This window comes from Cervus elaphus, chromosome 29, assembly GCF_910594005.1.
Source record: "Cervus elaphus chromosome 29, mCerEla1.1, whole genome shotgun sequence".
Taxonomy (NCBI): domain Eukaryota; kingdom Metazoa; phylum Chordata; class Mammalia; order Artiodactyla; family Cervidae; genus Cervus; species Cervus elaphus.
The window spans coordinates 39568986-39587871 of NC_057843.1; the positions used below are offsets into that span (position 1 = coordinate 39568986).

At 36.9% G+C, this 18886-nt stretch overlaps 1 protein-coding gene across 6 annotated transcripts in view; it reads left to right on the forward strand.

The window, feature by feature from the left end:
* The window catches only part of RFX3 (regulatory factor X3), a 311370-nt gene that overhangs the window by 21168 nt on the left and 271316 nt on the right, over positions 1-18886 (forward strand). Inside the window, exon 1 of one of the 6 annotated variants that reach the window (XM_043890998.1) lies at positions 3710-6994. The exons of the other annotated variants lie outside the window; for them this stretch is intronic. The gene's annotated coding sequence lies outside the window, so the exon portion shown is untranslated. Of the gene's footprint in view, positions 1-3709; positions 6995-18886 lie in introns of those variants that run through there. 6 annotated transcript variants of the gene reach the window in all.

An 18886-nucleotide genomic window follows, 5' to 3' on the forward strand; every position in this document is an offset into this window, starting at 1 on the left:
TTCTTTTGCTGCCTATCTTCACTGTTCTGCTGAGATGTCCACAAAGTGCAAAATTAGGGCTTGAGTTCCAAGGTTTTACCAATGCTCTTGGTGTCAGAGTGGATTATTACAGTAGTCAGATCTGTGGTTGCACTTGTGATGTTCCACTACAGTTGCACTATGGGATGTTACAGTTGGCTTTGATGTCTACTATGGAGACTTTACCCTGAAGAATGTTTATTTTTTATGAAACTATCATCCATAAATCCATCCAGTTCTTTTTTTAACCATGTATGTTCATTCTGTATCATCTTTTGAGATTTTGTTTGGTAAATTTCCTACCAGTTATGAAGTCATCTTGACCTGTCTTCAGACTTAAGGGGTTTCCTTCAATTTCTAGAATCAGTTTAGGTGTACAAGTTCATTTTTACTTTTTTCAATTATTTATTGAGTAAATATTGGCACCTACTATATAGGCCAAGCAGAGGAATTCTGTGGAGGATACAACAGTGAACAAAATTGATCAGGTCTATGCTCTCAAAGAGTTTAAAGTTGAACAATTGGCAATGAGAGAGAGAAAATAAATGAATATTATAATAAATGGTTATAAATGCTATAGGGAAAAAATAAAGGAGAATAGAGAGGGTAGGTGATGAGAGTGAAGAAAATTTTAAATAGAGAAATTAGGAAAAACTTAAAGAGAAGGTGACAAAGTGTTACAGAGGTAAGTATTGTTTATTTCTTCAAATGTGGCTTTATGTATTGATGCCTTGATTGATGCTAGTCTTCCTTCTGTAAAGGAGGAGCTACAGAGCTGTATTTTCTTCTGTAAATAAAGAGCCCTATCTGTTTACATCTGTTCTTACATAGTACTTTTCTTTCTTCCTTTCTCTTTGCTGCCTTTTATCCATTTTATATGCTTTTCTCTGAATATACACCCTTTTCATTTATATATTCTTTTGTAGTTGTATTGACTAAAACTGTTGACTAAAAACTGGTTTCTATAAGAGATTGGGAAGATTAAAAATCTCTCTCAAAAACTTTTATTTTTTTTTTGGAGGAGAGAGGAGATTTTCAAGTTCACCCTACCTGCTTACAGGTTAGAGGTTCTTCTGAAACACCTGTAACTGTCACTAAAATATATATTTTAAAAAATGGAAAGAATTGATGCATGAAGTATTAAAAGTTAAAAATCACAGTTAATAGATAAATAGAAATTACTCTAGCCAAACTGCTTATTTGTTGATTATGCTCTCAGTTTACTTATATGGCTAATTTAAACAGAACCAAGACTCTTTGCATATGATGGTTTCTATGGTCAGTGTGTTAGATATGAAAATGAAAACTCTTTGTTTATATAGGTTAGATATCTGTCATTATCCAGTCATGCTAATTGTGACTTCTCATAGGTTTATGAATTGAATTTATTTGTAAAATTTTGTATATGCTATAAGAGATAAATGAGATTATTTAGACAAATAAAAGTTAAAAGTTACTAATGGGGGGAAATTGTCTTGAATTCTGTTATTTTGACAAATAGGTTGTCATACTGATATTTTTAGAATAAAATTTTCAGTGTACTAATGTCAAAATTGTATTTTCCATTTCAAATTCAGTGTCAGATATTCAACACTGTGCCTGTCATTCATTATGAAATGTACATACAGTTTGACAGTATTTGAGGGTATTGTACTGTATTGGAATACTCAAAAATGGTACAAAATGTATAATATAAAAGCATAGTTTTTAATGTATTTAAGTTAAGGAAGTTGTATCTAAGTTAAGGAAATTGTCATGGAGTTTTAATCACATAAACTACATTTCTCTGTTTGAATTTATGTGACTTTGTATGTAATGTTTATTTCTAATCCTGGTTTTCTCCTTGAAGGTTGGTAAAGTGGTTATACTAGAAGATACGGCCAGGCATTTGTGTCTGAAGTGAGTCATATATTCCCACATTTTAGCAGCCTGTAGTTCAAAGTTTATTGAACTTGAGTACTTGCTGTTTTTGCCATTAAAAATATAAATAAATAAAGTCAAATTTAGTATCACTGCTTGTTTGTACCATCACCATGTTTATGAAAAAATATGTAAGCTGCATGAAAGACTTTGGAAAGCAAGTCTGCCCTCATATTCTCCCCTACCTAGCTTTTCATTAATGAAAAATGTTAAGATACACAAAAATAGAAAATATGATGAAATAATGAAATGAATTCCTATGTATCCATCTCTCTGCTTTAATTATTAAGTTGTGGTTAATCTTACTCCAGCCCTTCCTCCTCACTCCCCACAGACCCCATTGTTGTTGGCCTCACTTTTTACCTATGAAAAGAGATCCAGCACAGCCGAGCCAGGCTCAGTGCTCACACTACCCTTTCCTCTGCTTTGCCATGATGCATCATCTCCCCACCCCCTGGAAATAGAGGGATGGATGGAAAAAAAATCATAAAAAGAATAGAGGTTAGTTTCCAAACAAGTATCATTTAAGATTTTGAATTGTGGACTTTCATATTTCTTGTCTCAGATTTTGAGTTGGAATTAAATATTATCTTCCAAATTAAGTTTAGACTCCACAAAGTCAGTTCGTTAGTGCTCTGTGAGAAAGTAACATTTTTCTCTTTACAAAGATGGTTCCTTTTTATTTCTTCTAAAGATTTTCTGTGTATTTGCTTTCACAGAAAAAATTGTGAAAAATGTATCTTTGAGATTTTTGGCATTTATAATGTGGTACAACTGAAATTGGCCCTCAGATTTATAGAATGTACTTAAAGATGCTTTTTTCAGTATCCTGTTATACATTTCAAAAATCAATTGATCCAGTTCCCTTTTTCCCATTAATTCAATATTTTTTCAAGTTTTTAAATGATAAAAGTGGTTAGTAGTAATTAAAATGTAGAAGTTTTTTGAGGTTTTAAAACAAGTTTTCAACTGATAAGCACTCTTCCAATCAGATGTTGTATCACAATCCTTTAATAAATCTTAATATTAAAAACTCTTCCTTTGTCCATCAATATCCTTTTGACCTTGGCTAAATAAATTACAGAAAACTTTTGAAAAAACATATTTTGGGAAGTATTCTGTCAGTAGATAGGAGCTGGTAGAAGCAAGAAGGGCCATATATTTGGGGCTCGCATAATGATTTTTTTTCTCTTTATAATTAATAAGATGATAACTAAAAAGAATTCTAACCTCTAAGTCATTGGCTACCAACCCTAGTTATGTGATTTATTAAAAAGCCTATAATTCTTGACAAATGCTTAAGAAATTTTTAAAAATTCAGAATTCAGTTTATTCAGCAACTTTTGTTGAGGATCTTTGGTTTTGGGGAGAGAGGGATTGGTATGTAGAAATGAAGTGTGACAGGGTGTTGCAAATCCAATCAAACTTGAATGTGCAAAAGACAGGCCAAATTCCATAGATAAATATGTGATTCTCTGTAGCTGCATTTCTGTAGCTGGTTTCTTGTAATGAAGCCACACTTCATGATTTTTTGTGGCTTCATAACTTGAAAGACAGAAGACCTCAATGGACACCAGAAAGCTCTTTTTCAACAACACTTCTACTGTAAGATATCCATTCTCATTTAACAATTTATTATTCTTTATTTTATCCATTGCCTTTTAGTTAACACTGCCTGTGAAAAGTGAAAAATTATAGTGTTAAGTCTCTCAGTTGTGTCAAACTCTTTTCGACCCTGTGGTCTGTAGCCTTCCAGGCTCCTCTCTCCATGGAATTCTCCAGGCAAGGATACTGGAGTGGGTAGCCATTCCCTTCTCCAGGGAATCTTCCTGAGCCCAGGGATTGAACCCGGGTCTCCTGCATTGCAGGCAGATTCTTTACTATCTGAGCCACTTAGGGAAGCCCAGTAGTACCTGACAGGGTCCTAAATATTAATGAAGACAGTTTAGAACTTGGATTCTTTCAGAGCAGATTCTTCTAGAGTTATGTCATATATACTAGTGATTAACCAACTATTAAATAATTGCTTTAAAATAAATGCATTTGCCTGCCACAGGCCCTGTGACTGGTATACTCCTAAGTAGAATCTGACTTTAATGACTTTATTGACTGCTGTGTGTCTGTGTGTGTAGTGTGTATATTCTAATGTTTTGTTCTTGTTGGAAAAAATCAATTTTCATTACTTGAGAAAGGTTTTCATATATTATTAATAGGTTCTTAGTTTTAGAATTAAGTTTTTCTAATCCTAAATGAGAACTGGAAAGTTTTCAAAGTTCTGAACTGTAAAATTACGTTGAATCTTCAAGCTAAAAAATCGCTTTTTTTTTTTTTTTTTTTGCATTATAGTTGTTACTGATGATCACTGCATCTTTTAAGGACTTTTCTTTTCTGTGTTGTTCCTTGACTTAAGAAGAAGTAAGAGTGAGTCAAGGGAAATACAATTATTGAATGTAAAATTTTTCATCTTTGTGTTTTTTCCCTTTTTTCCCTCAGCTATAAAATGAATCCTCTTGTTTCTGCAAATTTTCTTTCAGTTCTCTTTCTGCATTCTTGTCTCTCATATCCTTTCTGTCCCATTTTCCCCTTTTGCTTGGTTCTACTCTGCTTGGCTTTCCTTACAGGCTTTTTCAGCCCTGAATCTTCTCAGCCAACCCATCCTGCCTCAACCTTGGTTTGTTGCTCAAATGCCGCCTTTGCACCTCTTAGCCTGCTTTGGCTCTCTTGTTATTGAATTCTTTGTTTTTGGAATAATTGTTCTGCATTCCTCTGTTTATTGTTTCTTGGTACTTTTAGAGAAATAGCTAATTTCCTTTATTCTGCTTCCTATGGTACATAATGAGAAGAAGAAATAAAAAACAGCAGTGGAAGGACAGGTGCTGTTGGCTCTTTAAAAAAGAATAAGGTGATGCAGTTGACAGATTATTTTAAACAATGCTCCCAGTTTGGAGCAGATAGAAGGGCTAAATGTTGCTGTGAATGTAAAAAATGAATGTTGTTTTTATTTTTTTAGTTTTATTTTTAACTTTCAGGAATTACAGGCAACATTAGCATAGCCAAAATATACCTGGGAAGTTTGGATTAGATGATTATTGTAAAATCATGTATTGTTTTTATTTCCCTGATGGTCTTTGGTATTTTATAGTAGGCCAGCATCTACTTTTGTCTTTAAATACTTTATGAAAGAATGCCTATCATACATAACTAAATAAACCTCAATACAGTTTCTTCTTTTAAAGAAGGTGGAAGTCCCCGCCCACGTTTCAACTTCTGTTTCACATAATTTGTTTAGCAGTATTTTATTGATAGACTACTGTTTTTTCTCTTTTGTTTGCATTTGTATTGAAGTAGTACTAGTTGTAATTAATTTATGTCAATAACTTGTTGAGTGTTAATCTTTAAAGTTATAGAATATGTATCTGATAGGATAGAATAGATTTTGGAATTAATATAAAATTATTACCAAAAGGGGTGACAAGAAAAACAAAAATCTGGTTTTATAATAAAATGAAACTTAGAATTTCTTTAGTTTTTCAGTGATTTTGTGTGTGTGTGTGTGTGTGTGTGTGTGGTGGGGGACTGCTTTTAGTTCATGACTTCATGACTTCTGGGTTCCTAGGTTTAATTTACTTTTCTGCTATTGGATTCTACCTAATGCCATTTTTTAAAATCAAAGTTGAAGATGCTTAATACTGCCTTTTTTTTTTCCTTGAAACTTTCTCAGTTCATCTGTATCCATTATAACCTTTTAGGAGACTATGTGGAAATAAAAACTTGGAAATGCTAGGTGGTATAATTGAAATGTAGATCATAATCTGTTCTTTATTTGTTTTACCAAATTAGTTAGGGATTCTAAGGATTCATTTTGAATATTTGTGTATGTTTAGCATTTTGTTCCTTTGTTAGAAATCTCTCAGTGTGACTTATTTTTAATAGGATGTGTCTTGAATTGTGGTCCAATCACTCTTGAAAAGTATTAAGCTCTTTAAACACACTGGTCAGACCCATAGAGGGAAGCCTACAGGTTTATTAGCACTCCTTAGCCTGAAAGCACAGCATACCCTTCTAGGTTGCACAGCAACAGACTCCTAGCAACCGTAATAGATTGAATTTCTAAGAGTGACCAGGCCGGATGTAATAATAAAGCAAGAGGTACAAACAGTTGTCATGGTTTTCTTTTCACAGTAGGCTAGTTTGATTTTGGGGAAGCTTAGCCTTTAAAAAATGGGTAAACTTCTTATAAAACTACTACTATTTGTACATAGTACTTCTGGTATTAAAATAGCAATAATAATACCAAATTTAAAGAGCTACTGATTTAAAAAATGTATGCTCAAAATAAAAAAGTAAAAGGAATATTATGTAAAGGAGTTTCTAGGGAGGTGTTTTTTAAAAAGACTTATAAAACCAAACTGTAGCAAGACAGTTATATTGAATGCTTGTTAAAAAATAAAAATCGCAATATTTGTGCTCTCTTTTGGGGATCCTCTGTTTTAATTTTTCAGCAACTCTTTGTAATATTATGTATGCAATTTAAATGATGAGCATATAAAGCTGATGCTTATGATAAACTTTAAAATTATCAAAGAAACCACACTATTTGAACTACATATAAACAGTGTTTTTTGTAATTATGAACCAACAACCAATGGAGCAGAGAATCTATTGAAGAAAAAAGAATAAAGTAGTAAAATGTACCATATTCCACAGTGAGAGTAAAAGTGTCTGTGATATTCCTAAAGGTGTGATACTGTGCTACAACTTTGTTAACATTTCTCCTGGGTGTTTTTTAGTCTATATTTGCTTACCTAGCCATGAAAAAGAGATTAATTCAGATACATTCACAACCTGAAACAGGATGCCTCCATCAAAAAAAGTCGATCCTCATATAGCTGCTGAAGTTGGAGTGGAACCCTATAGCCTTTGACAGCAATAAGCTGTAAATATACATACATACTAATACCCTGATTTGTTCATCTTTTGTGTCAGCATTTGGAAGAGATTGTTAAAGTGACAGTTTTAGTACATACTGGCAATTACAGTAAAGAGCAGAAATTAGGTATTTGTGACCTATTATATTTCATTAAAAGACTTCCTTTTTAAAATGGCACTGCTTATTCTGATTACATGACAGCTGCCCTAAACAGATTAGAAAATACACAGCTTTAGCTAAAGGTAAAATCAACCTCTTAAACTCATGGCATAGACTGAGTAAATGGTAAATAGTATAAACTATTTTTTAACAACTTTCTTTAGATAGAAATTTTTATCAGTGATTAAGTGCCATGTTTTTTTTGTGTGTGTGCATTTCTATAATAATAGCTTACCCACAGTGGCATTTTCCCATTGAGGTATCTTAATACACCCATCTAATATTATACTAGCTTCCTAGTAGAGAATGATATTAAGAGGTGTCATAGACCCAGGGATCAGCATGGCATCACCAAAGAAACTTTTTCTGCTCTCTGGTGAATTAGTATCCTAATTCAAATTCAGTGTAAATACTACCTTTACCAAGCAGAACTAGGTTGTTTGGAAGTTTTACCACTAGAGTATCAATATCTGAAATATTAGCAATCCACTAGAGCCACAGTAAGTTTAGTACTTGAATATAGGCATCACTGTACAACATTGAGTTGTCTGCTTTTCTAGGGAATAAATTTATTATGTGGCTCTTTTTTACAGTCAGTGATATTTCTGAAGTGTTACTGTCTTTATTTTACGTAGTGACTGCATACCACTATATAGAAGTCATGCCTTATTCTGAATTGTAGTTGAGCTGTTCGGTAGGCTGACCTGCCGCACATTCTAATAGTTAACGACTTTGTCCTCTTCCACATCATGAGGCATGGGTATGAACTGTAGTTCAACCTATGAGTATGAAATCACAGCTCACTCTTGAAGACACAAACATGATTAGTATGAAGCAGACTTCTGGAATGATTACCTCCTTCAACTAATCTTGAATATAGATTTTTGTTGGGATTGTCCCAATATTAATAGAAGTCTGTTGGAGTACTTGCATGGATCTGTAAAGTTTCCACAGAGACCCAAAGTATGCTATGTGAGACACGTGAATTTCACTTACACAAATATCCATGGCTACTTATGTCTTTAGCTGAAGAAAATAAAAATATCTGATGCATGTTACATGAGCTTTGTCAGCTTGCAAAATTGTTAGAGGAAGATGTGAGTCCTAGCCTTTTGAAAAGTAAAATAGACCTGAGTTCAATTCCTGGCTTATCATTTGATGACTAATTATTTTTAAATTCTTCAGCTATTTTAAGCCCAGATTTTTAATGTAAACATGAAGATTTTGCATATACAGTTGCATTATAACGTGAACATAAGGTGAATGATAAAGCAAGATGTGTCTATAGAAAAGTTAGCGTGAGAGTCTGTATTGGCACTCAGACTGGTATGGTCTGAGTATGGTCATTACTATGACTATGACATTACATGACCATAAGTATGGTCATTACCTTTCTAGCTGACTCCTTGTGGTAGGATTTGAAGAGGGTTTTGCTAGAGAGGGTGGCAGCTGAAAACAGGTAGTAACGTGAAACATATAATCAGAAAATAATGGTTTTCCAAGAGGAATATTATGTATGTATATTTTATGTCATTTTCAGTATTAGGAATTTGTTAGAATAAACAGTTTATAGTAATCCCTCTTGTTCACAGATTCAAATATTGGGATAGGATCTTTAAAGATTATAGGACAGTAATTGATAAGAAAAATATACACTGGTCAGATAAAATACTAATTACTCTAACATAGGGTAGAATTTAAAGAATAAAGCAAGTTTATTTTAGTAAGTATGTATGGTGATTCTTATATTATTTAAACGTTTGACTTCTCTCCATTTTTTCTCCCATGTAAAAAGTAGGAGCAGAAGTAAGTAAACTGCCCAGCCTTGTGTTAGCACCTAATACTAATGATAAAGGAAAACTGAAAATGAGTTATCAGTAACTTCTGCTAAGAAATAAAGCAACAGTAGAGTCCCATAAAAATCTGATTACCTGTGGTACTTTTTGGCCTACCCTCGAAAAAATGTTCAATATACTTACACTTGATTTACAAAATATAGTTTAAATTTTAATATATACTGTTGTTGCTGAAGGGATCATAAAGGCATTTAATTTAATGAATAGATAATATTTGCAAAAGAATAGAAGTGGTTTGAAATGTAGCAGTTTGAAGTAGCTAGTGGGATTAAACTGGTTTAGGCAATAACTCTCCTATTTCTTTGAAGCGGGTAATTCTAGCCAAAGCTTAAGTAGAGGAGGAGGTAAGGAACATACCTAACTTTGCCTTGATATTGTAAAAGGGAAAGAAATACCAGGCTACAGTGATACTTAGAGCCAAGGGAAAATAGCACTTACTGTTAAGAATATACAGTTTTTCAGATAAAACTACTGGCTATTGCCTGTAGTTCTGTAAATTTTAGGTTGAGTATGCCTTATGGATGAGCTTCCCAGGCGTCTCAGTGGTAGAGAGTACACCTGCAAGTACAGGATGCCTGGCTTCTGCCCTTGGGTCGGGAAGGTGTGGAGAAGGAAGTGGCTGCCCATTCCAGTATTCTTGCCTGGGAAATCCCGTGGATGGAGGAACCTGGCGGGCTACAGTCCATGGACTTGGCAAAGAGTCAAACGGGACTTAGCAACTAAACAGCAGCAATGATTTATGTGCCCATACTGTTAAACGTTTAACAGTATCATTTTGAAGAAGTAAATATTCCTTAAAACATTAAATTGGGAAATATAAAATTTAAGTTAACCAAAATATAATTATGTTCTCAAGCTATTTTTTTACATCAATGAATATGTAACTCTGATTTGTCATTTTGTACATATGGTGCCATTGATCACTTGTGAAAACGTAGAGGATAATTGTACCTTTTATGCTTAACTGAAGATTATGGCCAACTCAGTGAAGATTCATTTGTGAGCTTCATAAATATTCTCTGTGTAAATTTTTTTTCTCTTGAAAATGAAGTTTTTACTTTATAGTTATATCTTCCTTGATATTCTTTGTACTTTGAGTTGTTGAATTGGGAAGTATATTTGCATATATGTGTGTATGTACGTGAAGTCACTCAGTCATGTCCGACTCTTTGCGACCCCATGGACTGTAGCCCACCAGGCTCCTCCGTCCATAGGATTTTCCAGGCAAGAGTACTGGAGTGGGTTGCCATTTCCTTCTTCAGAGGATCTTCCTGACCCAGGGATCGAACCCAGGTCTCCCACATTGTAGGCAGATGCTTTACTGTCTGAGCTACCAGGGAACTTCCTTGTGTGTATATATATATATATGTAAATATACACAGGAAATAGCATAAACTTTCTTCTCAGTGCAGACTAAACTTAGAGTTTTTCATATTTAAATAATTGCTAAGTGAGAAAAACTTTTAACTACTAAACTAGTCCAAACTCTCACTATTGGTGAGGTCTTTTCACACCAGAGTCTTCTATATAAAATGTATACTGCATGTGAATGCTGCTCAAAGTATGAATGGAGGACCCTGGGGCGGGGGTGGGAGGCTGCAGACCAGCCCCAGGAGGTCTTTCCTTTTCAACTAAATACCTATGTGAGGCTGCGTGTATTTTATATATTTCAATCAAAACATCAAGTTGTGTGTAAAAGTAGACCTGAGAAGCCAGTTGTTTTCTATTAATATATTAAAGAAGTTTATGAAACTGTAAAATGATGCCTATCAACCTGTCTCCTGAGAAGGTCGTATGCAGGGCAAGAAGTAACAGAACCGGGCATAGAACAATGGACTAGTTCAAAATTGGGAAAGGAGTATGTCAAAGCTGAATACTGTCACCCTGCTTATTTAACTTTAATGCAGAGTACAGCATGCGAAATGGCAGGCTGCATGACTCGCAAGCCGGAATCAAGATTGCCAGGAGAAATATCAACAACCTCAGATAGGCAGATGATACCACTTTAATGGCAGAAAGCAAAAAGGAACTAAAAGAGCCTTTTTTTTTTTTTTGTAAACTCTTAATTTTTTATTTTTAAAATTTATTTATTTTTAAATTGACGGATAATCGCTTTACAGAATTATGTTGGTTTCTGCCAAACATCAACATGAATCAGCCGTAGGGATACATATGCCCCCTCCCTCTTGAACCTCCCTCCCATCTCTCTCCCCATCCCACCCTCTAGGTTGCTACAGAGCGCCTGCTTGAGTTCCCTGAGCCATACAGCAGATTCCCATTGGCTATCTATTTTACATATGGTAATGTAAGTTTCCATGTTACTTTCTCCATACATCTCACCCTCTCTTTCCTCCCGTCTCCCCAACCATAAGTGTTTTTCCATAAGTCTGTTTTCTATGTCTGTGTGTCCATTGCTGCCCTGCGAGTAATTTCATCTATACCATCTTTCTAGATTCTGTACATATGTGTTAGTATGCAACATTTATCTGTCTCTAAAGAGCCTCTTGACGAAGGTAAAAGAGGAGAGGGAAAAGGCTGGCTTAAAACTCAACATTCAAAAAACAAAGATCATGGCGTCTGGTCCCAACACTTCATGGGAAATAGATGGGAGAAAAGTGGAAACAGTGACAGATTTTATTTTCTTGGGCTCCAAAATCACGGTGGACAGTGATTGCAGCCACAAAATTAAAAGATGCTTGATCCTTGGAAGAAAAGCTATGACAAAACTAGAAAGCGTGTTAAAAAGCAGAGACATCACTTTGCTGACAAACGTACATATAGTCAAAGCTGTGGTTTTTCCAGTAGTCATGTATAGATGTGAGAGTTAGACCATAAAGAAGGCTGAGTGCTGAAGAATTGATGCTTTCAAACTGTGGTGCTGGAGAAGACTCTTGAGAGTACCTTGGTCAGCAAGAAGATCAAACCAGTCAATCCTAAAGGAAATCAGTCCTGAATATTCATTGGAAGGACTGATGCTGAAGCTGAAGCTGCAGTACTTTGGCCACCTGATACAAAGAGCCAACTCATTGGAAAAGACCCTGATAATAGGAAGGATTGACAGCAAGAGGAGAAAGGGGCGACAGCGGATGAGCTGGTTGAATGGCATCACCAACTCAATGGACATGAGTATGAGCAATCTCTGGGAGATAATGAAGGACAGGGAAGCCTGATGTGCTGCAGTTCATGGGGTTGCAGAGTTGGACATGACTTAGGGACTGAACAATACAAAAAACAGTGCTACTCTTCTCATAAAATTGTTTTTTTCCCTCAGAAAATTACATTTATTTCATAAAATTGTGACTTATAAGATGCAATGGTTTTACTATTACTCTTTTTTTATTCATGTATTTTTAGGTGTCCAACATAATAATTTGTTATTTTTATACACTTTAAAATGATCATGACAGGAAGTCTGGTTACCAACCATCCCATACAAAATTACAACATTTCTTTTTCTTGTGATGAGCACTTTTAAGATTTACTCCCTCGGCAACTTTCAAATATACACTACAGTATTATTATAGACTATAGTCACCATTTGTATATTACATTCCCTTAACATTTTTTATTTGCAAGTTAGTGCCTCTTTAGCAGGTCACCCATTTGCCCACCTCCAATCCCCGCCCCCTACTTTGGCAGCTGTCTGTGCTGTTTTTTTTTTTTTTTATGAATTTGGCTTGTTCATTTGTGTTGTTTTTTAGATTCCATATATAAGATCGTACAGTATGTCTCTTTCTCTGTCTGACTTACATATACACTCTGTCCTCAAATAGTGACAGTTTTACTTGTTCCTTTTCAGTTTGGATGCCTTTTGTTTACTTTTTTTCTTGCTTAATTGCTCTCACTAGGACTTCTAATACTACGTTAAATAAAAGTGGTGAGAGTGGTGAATTCAGCTAACAGTTTGTCAGTTTTGGTTATTTTGTCAAAGAATGGGTTTTTAGGTTCATTGACCTCTGTTGCCATTTTAGTCTCTTTTTCTGCTCTGGTCATTTTTATTACCTTCTTTCAACTTACTTTGGGCTTTGTTCTTCTTTTCTAGTTCCTTTGAAAAGTGAAAAGTGTTAGTTACTTAGTTATGTCCGATGCTTTGCGCCATGGACTGTAGCCCGCCAGGCTCCTATGTCCATGGAATTCTCTAGGCAAGAATACTGGAGTGGGTTGCCATTCCCTTCTCCAGGGGAACTTCCCAATGCAGGGTGGAACCTGAGTCTCCTGCATTGCAGGCAGATTCTTTTACCATATGAGCCACCAGTGAAGCCTAGTTCTTTTAGGTATAAAGTTAGATAGGTTGAGGATTTTCTTTTTTCTTGAGGTAGACTTGTATGACTATACATTCTTCTTAGAACTGCTTTTGCTGCATCCATATATTTTGGTACATTGTGTATCAGTATTTTTTTATTTTTCTTTTGATTTCAATGGGTTGTTGATTAAACAACCCATTGGTTGTTTAATTGCATATTGTTTAATCTTCACACATTTATGAGTTTTTCAGTTTTCTCGTAACATGTAGATGAGCTATTCATTTATGTAAGTGGGTTATTAAAGTTCTGCAATATTATTGTATTTCTATCACTTTCTCCCTTTAGGTGTGTTAATATCTGTGGTGCTCTTATGTTGGGTGCATGTATATTTACAAATACTATTGTCTTCTCTTTAGATTGACCCCTTTATCATTATATGTGTGTGTGTGTGTTAGTCGCTCAGTCTTGTCCAACTCTTTGTGATCCCGTGGACTGTAGCCCACCGGACTCCTCTGTCCATGGGATTTCCCAGGCAGGAATACTGGAGCGGGTTACCATTCCCTCTCCAGGGAATCTTTCTGATCCAGGGATCATATGTTTGTCTCCTACATTGCAGGCAAGTTCTTTACTGTCTGAGCCATCAGGGATCCTGTATCATTATGTAATGCCCTTCTTTTATTGTAGTAGATGTTTTACAGCCTATTTTCTTTTTTTTTCTGATAGAAGTATAGATGCCCTAGCTTTCTTTTGGTTTCTGTTGGCATTCTATATCTTTTTCCATCCCTTGACTTTCTTTGTGTGTGTTTTTTTGTATCTGAAGTGAGTCTCTTGTAGGTAGTATATAGATGTGTTTTGTTTATGTATCCGTTCAGCCACGCCGTATCTTTTGATTGGAGCAGTTAGCTTATTTACATTTAACTTTTATGCTTTTTCAAACAAATTACTATCTCTGTTTCACTGAGCTTTTTGTTGTTGTTAAGTTTTTTGTTTTTCTTCCTTTTCGGACTTGTTCTTCTCTGTCTTCATTTTGCTTGACTCTGTTTGTTTCTATATATTAGGTGAAACAACTGCCTTCCCAATCTTGAAGGAATGGCATTGTGTTTGGAGATGAACAGTATCTTTCAGCCTCACTGTAGGTCTTGGTTGTCTGTTGAACCCTTGTGGTTGTCCAAGCAGCCTGAGTTATTCCTGATAGTTCCCAGTTGTTGAGGCTGTGCCCATAACCTATCAGTGTTCCAAAGGGAAGTAGCTCAGTCAGCAGCTATCTTCAAGCTGACGAGAAGGTAGACCTTCAGACAGCTTTTTAAGAATGCAAATATATACAGTCCTGTGGGATTGCAATCATAAACACTGCTGGTAATCTGGAGGTGTCTTGAGCATCACTTGCAAAAATCGAGGTTTCAGTCATGTGTATAACCTGTTTTCTGGGAGATAGAAGAGAACTGTTGCAAGGTCAAGGGATAGCACAAAGATGGTGTTTCCCAGCCTGTTTTCACTGGACAGCTTTGTAGTCTCTAGATATGTTTGGCAAGCCCTAGTCTGCCCCTCAAGCTAAAGTTATAGCCCCTCAAGCTAAATAAATTCTCCTTTTTCACTGACAGATCTAGGATATGTTTCATTCTGCTGACTCTCTGGTGCCTTGAGGATGATGCCTGCCACAGCTATCTTTCCAATTGTTAATAGTCCTGTGGGACCCAAGAATGCCAGCCCCCTGGCCACCATAGCCAGATAGGTGAGCAAGGAGTATTCCCTGTGTGTATTGCCCATGCCTGCCAACTTCATTGAGACAGCAGGAGAGCTCAGGACTTGGGTGAGCCCACCGCTTTTGGCAGGGCCTTGAGAGGGTACAGGGTCAGGGCGTACCTGACCTGCTAGCACCTTCATGGCAGAAGGGAGCAGAAAAATGACCAGCTCCCAGTGGCTCAGACAGTAAGGAATCTGCCTGCAATGCAGGAGACCCAGGTTCAGTCCCTGGGTCTGGAAGATCCTCTGGAGAAAGGAATGGCTACCCACGTCAGCATTCTTACCTGGAGAATTCCATCAATAGAGGAACCTGGCAGGCTGTAGTGCATGGGGTTGCAAAGAGTTGGACACGACTGAGCAACTTTCTCTTTCTGTCCCCATAGAGTCCAATCAGGTCTCTGTCCTTCTGGTAGATGCTTTAAGACTATGAGTGCATCTTATTCACATCCAGTCTAGGAGTTTTCAAACTGCTGTTTTTGTGCTGGTGTCCAGAGAGAGTGAGTCTGAGCTCAAGCCCTTTAAAGTATCCCAGCTCCCTACAGTCCTCTGGGTCTCTTGGATGTGAGCCCCATTGTTTTCATAGCCAGATGTTTTGGAGGCTTGTCTCTTTGTTTCATGTCCTAAGGGTTGGGGTGCCTGATATGGGGCATGTACCTCTTCCTACTGAGGGAAAAGCTCTGGATTTGTGAAATCCCTCCCAGTTGCAGGTTGCCATGCTGGGATGAGGTTCTTGGTGAGGCTGTCTCTGCTCCCTGTTGTGATCTGGGCTTTTTTACTGTTTGCCCTTTTACTGTTTGCTGGCAGAATTTTTAGTTTTTATTTTTTTTCCCAGAGGGAATTATTCCATATGTAGCTGTAGGTTTGGTTTATCCATGGGAGGAGTGTAGGATCTTCCTATGCCACTGTCTTGAACTTTCTCCTTCCATTTTATTTTCTAATATGATAAATGAACAGACATAACCAGTAGTGAACTGAAGCTCCTCTTAATAGCTGGAGAGAGCCAATGTTATTCATATCTTCTTAAATCTTTACTCAGTTGTCACAATTCTAACTTGAAACTAGCTATATTGGGAATATTTACATTATGAAATGATTGAAACCACAAATTTGGCATTTTTGAGGGTGAAGGGAGGAAAGTTGGCTGATAAATTATATACCACTGCACAACTAGGTATAATACACATAAACAAAAATTCTTTGGTATTCTCGAAAAATTTAAGATCGAGACGGGCTCTGGGACCAAAAAGTCTGCTAATCATAAATGAATTACTTTACAAATTCAATTCCAAAGTCTGTGCTAATATATGATCAAGGCAGATTATCAGCCGGGGGTTTTGTCTTTAGAGCCACTTTACCAATTTCCCCTATAGTGCCTTCCAAAAAAATTAACTTCATAAAGTGACATGAAGATACATCATATGCTTTGAAGTTGACACCCTGCTAAGTTCATAGCTAATTACTTGTTGAGTGATCAGAGACTCTTAGTATTACAGGGATATACAACATTGGGGATGAGAAAAGATTCTGGCCTTGAGTAGTCAGAGAAGTCTTTAGGAAGGAGACAAAGTATGATGATATGGATCTTAAATGTTTTTAGGGAGGTGTGTTGTCTAGGTATATGGGGAAGGACTTACATGGGAACCAAAGGCAAGGTATGATTCTGGTGTGAAGAAATTGAAGAGTATTTTAGGAAATGATGAAGCAGATGGAGTTGAAAGAAAAATCAGGCTAAGGACTTGAAACTTAACTGCGTAGAGCATAACCAACAGTGTATATTTTAAAAACTGGATCAAATGTTAAGGTAAAAGAGATCTTTAAGGGAGATTAATCTGGCAGATCTGTGCAGGTTAGCAGGGAGCAGTTTGAAGCCAGGCAAATCTCTTAATCATCTGAAAGGAAGTATAGTGTGAAGAACCTGAGCTGTTAATTTAGAAAGACCTTGATTAGAATCCTTCTTTTGACACACTTACTTTCAACTCATGGATAAGACGAAGATAATAAGATAGTTGGGTTGTAAGTAACACAAAGGGTGTGAAAGAGTTTAGTAAAGACTAAATGCTTGGTACTATGCTAGGACTCGGTGAGTGGTATTATCAGTGCTATTTTGCTGCTACTGCTGCCACTACCGGAGAAGGCACCCCACTCCAGCACTCTTGCCTGGAAAATCCCCTGGATGGAGGAGCCTGGTAGGCGGGGTCGCTAAGAGTCGGACACGCCTGAGTGACTTCACTTTCACTCTCACTTTAATGCACTGGAGAAGGAAATGGCAACCCACTCCAGTGTTCTTGCCTGGAGAATCCCAGGGACTGGGGAGCCTGGTGGGCTGCCGTCTGTGGGGTCGCACAGAGTCGGACACGACTGAAGCGACTTAGCAGCAGCAGCAGCAGCTGTCAGTACATTTGGAACACTTGATGGATTATAATGAAGATTAAAACTGGTGAACCATCAGTGGAAACAGGGTGTAGAAACCAGGCCCACCCTTAACACTAACGGATGCAAGAATACACATGGAAGTTCACTCATCATGTGCCTGAATATTTAAATACTACAAATCAGTTAACTGTTAAATAAATAAACTCTCAAATTAGGGTTCTAATTTGACTGATACAGCTTTATAATGAGGTTTTAGAATTTTAGGATTTTTTAAGTGTTCTGTTCCGGAACACAGTGGCCAAGGGAGAATTGGCCTCTGTCACCTTACTTTTATCCTGTACTCTCCCTCCTTTTCCCTGTCTTCTAGGTTCTTTGCTACAACATGTCCACATGCCCACTCCCAAAGCGACCTTGCCCCATCCCTTGCAGACTATCTTTTGACTACCCCTTGGGCTAGAGGTGGGTATGCCTATGTCTCAGTCTGTCCTGGGGATGATACTCCAGGGCTCTCGGCCTGGCAATTCAGAATCTTGGGAATCTGCTGTCTTACAGTCCAGAGAAGTCAGAAAGCATTCCTTGGACTTTGCAGGTTTTTTACTTCATGAAGTACCTGGACAGAGGTCAAGAATGGGTTCTCTAAAGTGTAAGGCCCACTGGTCTCAGGATGATACTGGAAGGGACCATCTGACATGAGTGGCAAGTCAGAGTTTGTTTACTATTAGTTGTGGAGTATGAGAAAATGAGAGTGAAAAAGTGAATACCAGGAGAATCCGATGTTAAAGAATCTGCCTGCAATGCAGGAGACCCAGATTCAGTCGCTGGGTTGGGAAGATCCCCTGGAGAGGGAATGGCTACCCACTCCACTATTCTTGCCTAGAGAATTCCCTGGACAGGCAAACCTGGCGGTCTACAGTCCATGGGTCACAAAGAGTCTGACATGAATGAGCATCTAATATAACATAAAGGGCAATTATAAAGACACTGAGAAAGTTAGCATAGTATGTGGGAGCAAATGGGGTCGGACCTGAATACAAAAAAAATACTGTGTTTTGTTTGGCATTGAGTACCTAAGCAACTTCTAGCATATTGCTAAGCACATAGTAGTGACTCAGTGTTAAAGGGCAAGATGAAGATACTGGGATTATCTGGGCCAGAGATGAGAAGAAAGTCTTTGTAGAGTATAGAAGGAAAATAAGTTCTTGTGGGGCCAGTGTGGAGTTTTGAAGGGGGGAGCATCTTGCTGTGATTGTCATGGTGAGTGAGCTGCTTGTGTGTGTGGATCATGTATATTAAATATTTGTATGTGTGGCACCTAACAGTTGCAGTTCTTTCTTAAATGAGTAATTGAATAATATTATATGAGAACAGGCTCTAAGAAATGAATTGGATTTTAAAGTTAAAATCATAAGTGGCAAAGATTTGTATTACCAGTGAACTGATATGGAGGCTGAGAAACTTGTAATAATTCAAGACATGAAGAGATCCTGAACAATTGTGTTAGTATCAGAATGAGGTGGTGGAATATGTCTTCAAAGAGGAAATGTTACTTGTAACTTGTCTGGAGAGGAGTAGAAGACACAGATAACTGTAGATTATCTTGACTTTTCTTACTTGATATTCAAGTTAGGCAGAGAAGGCAATGG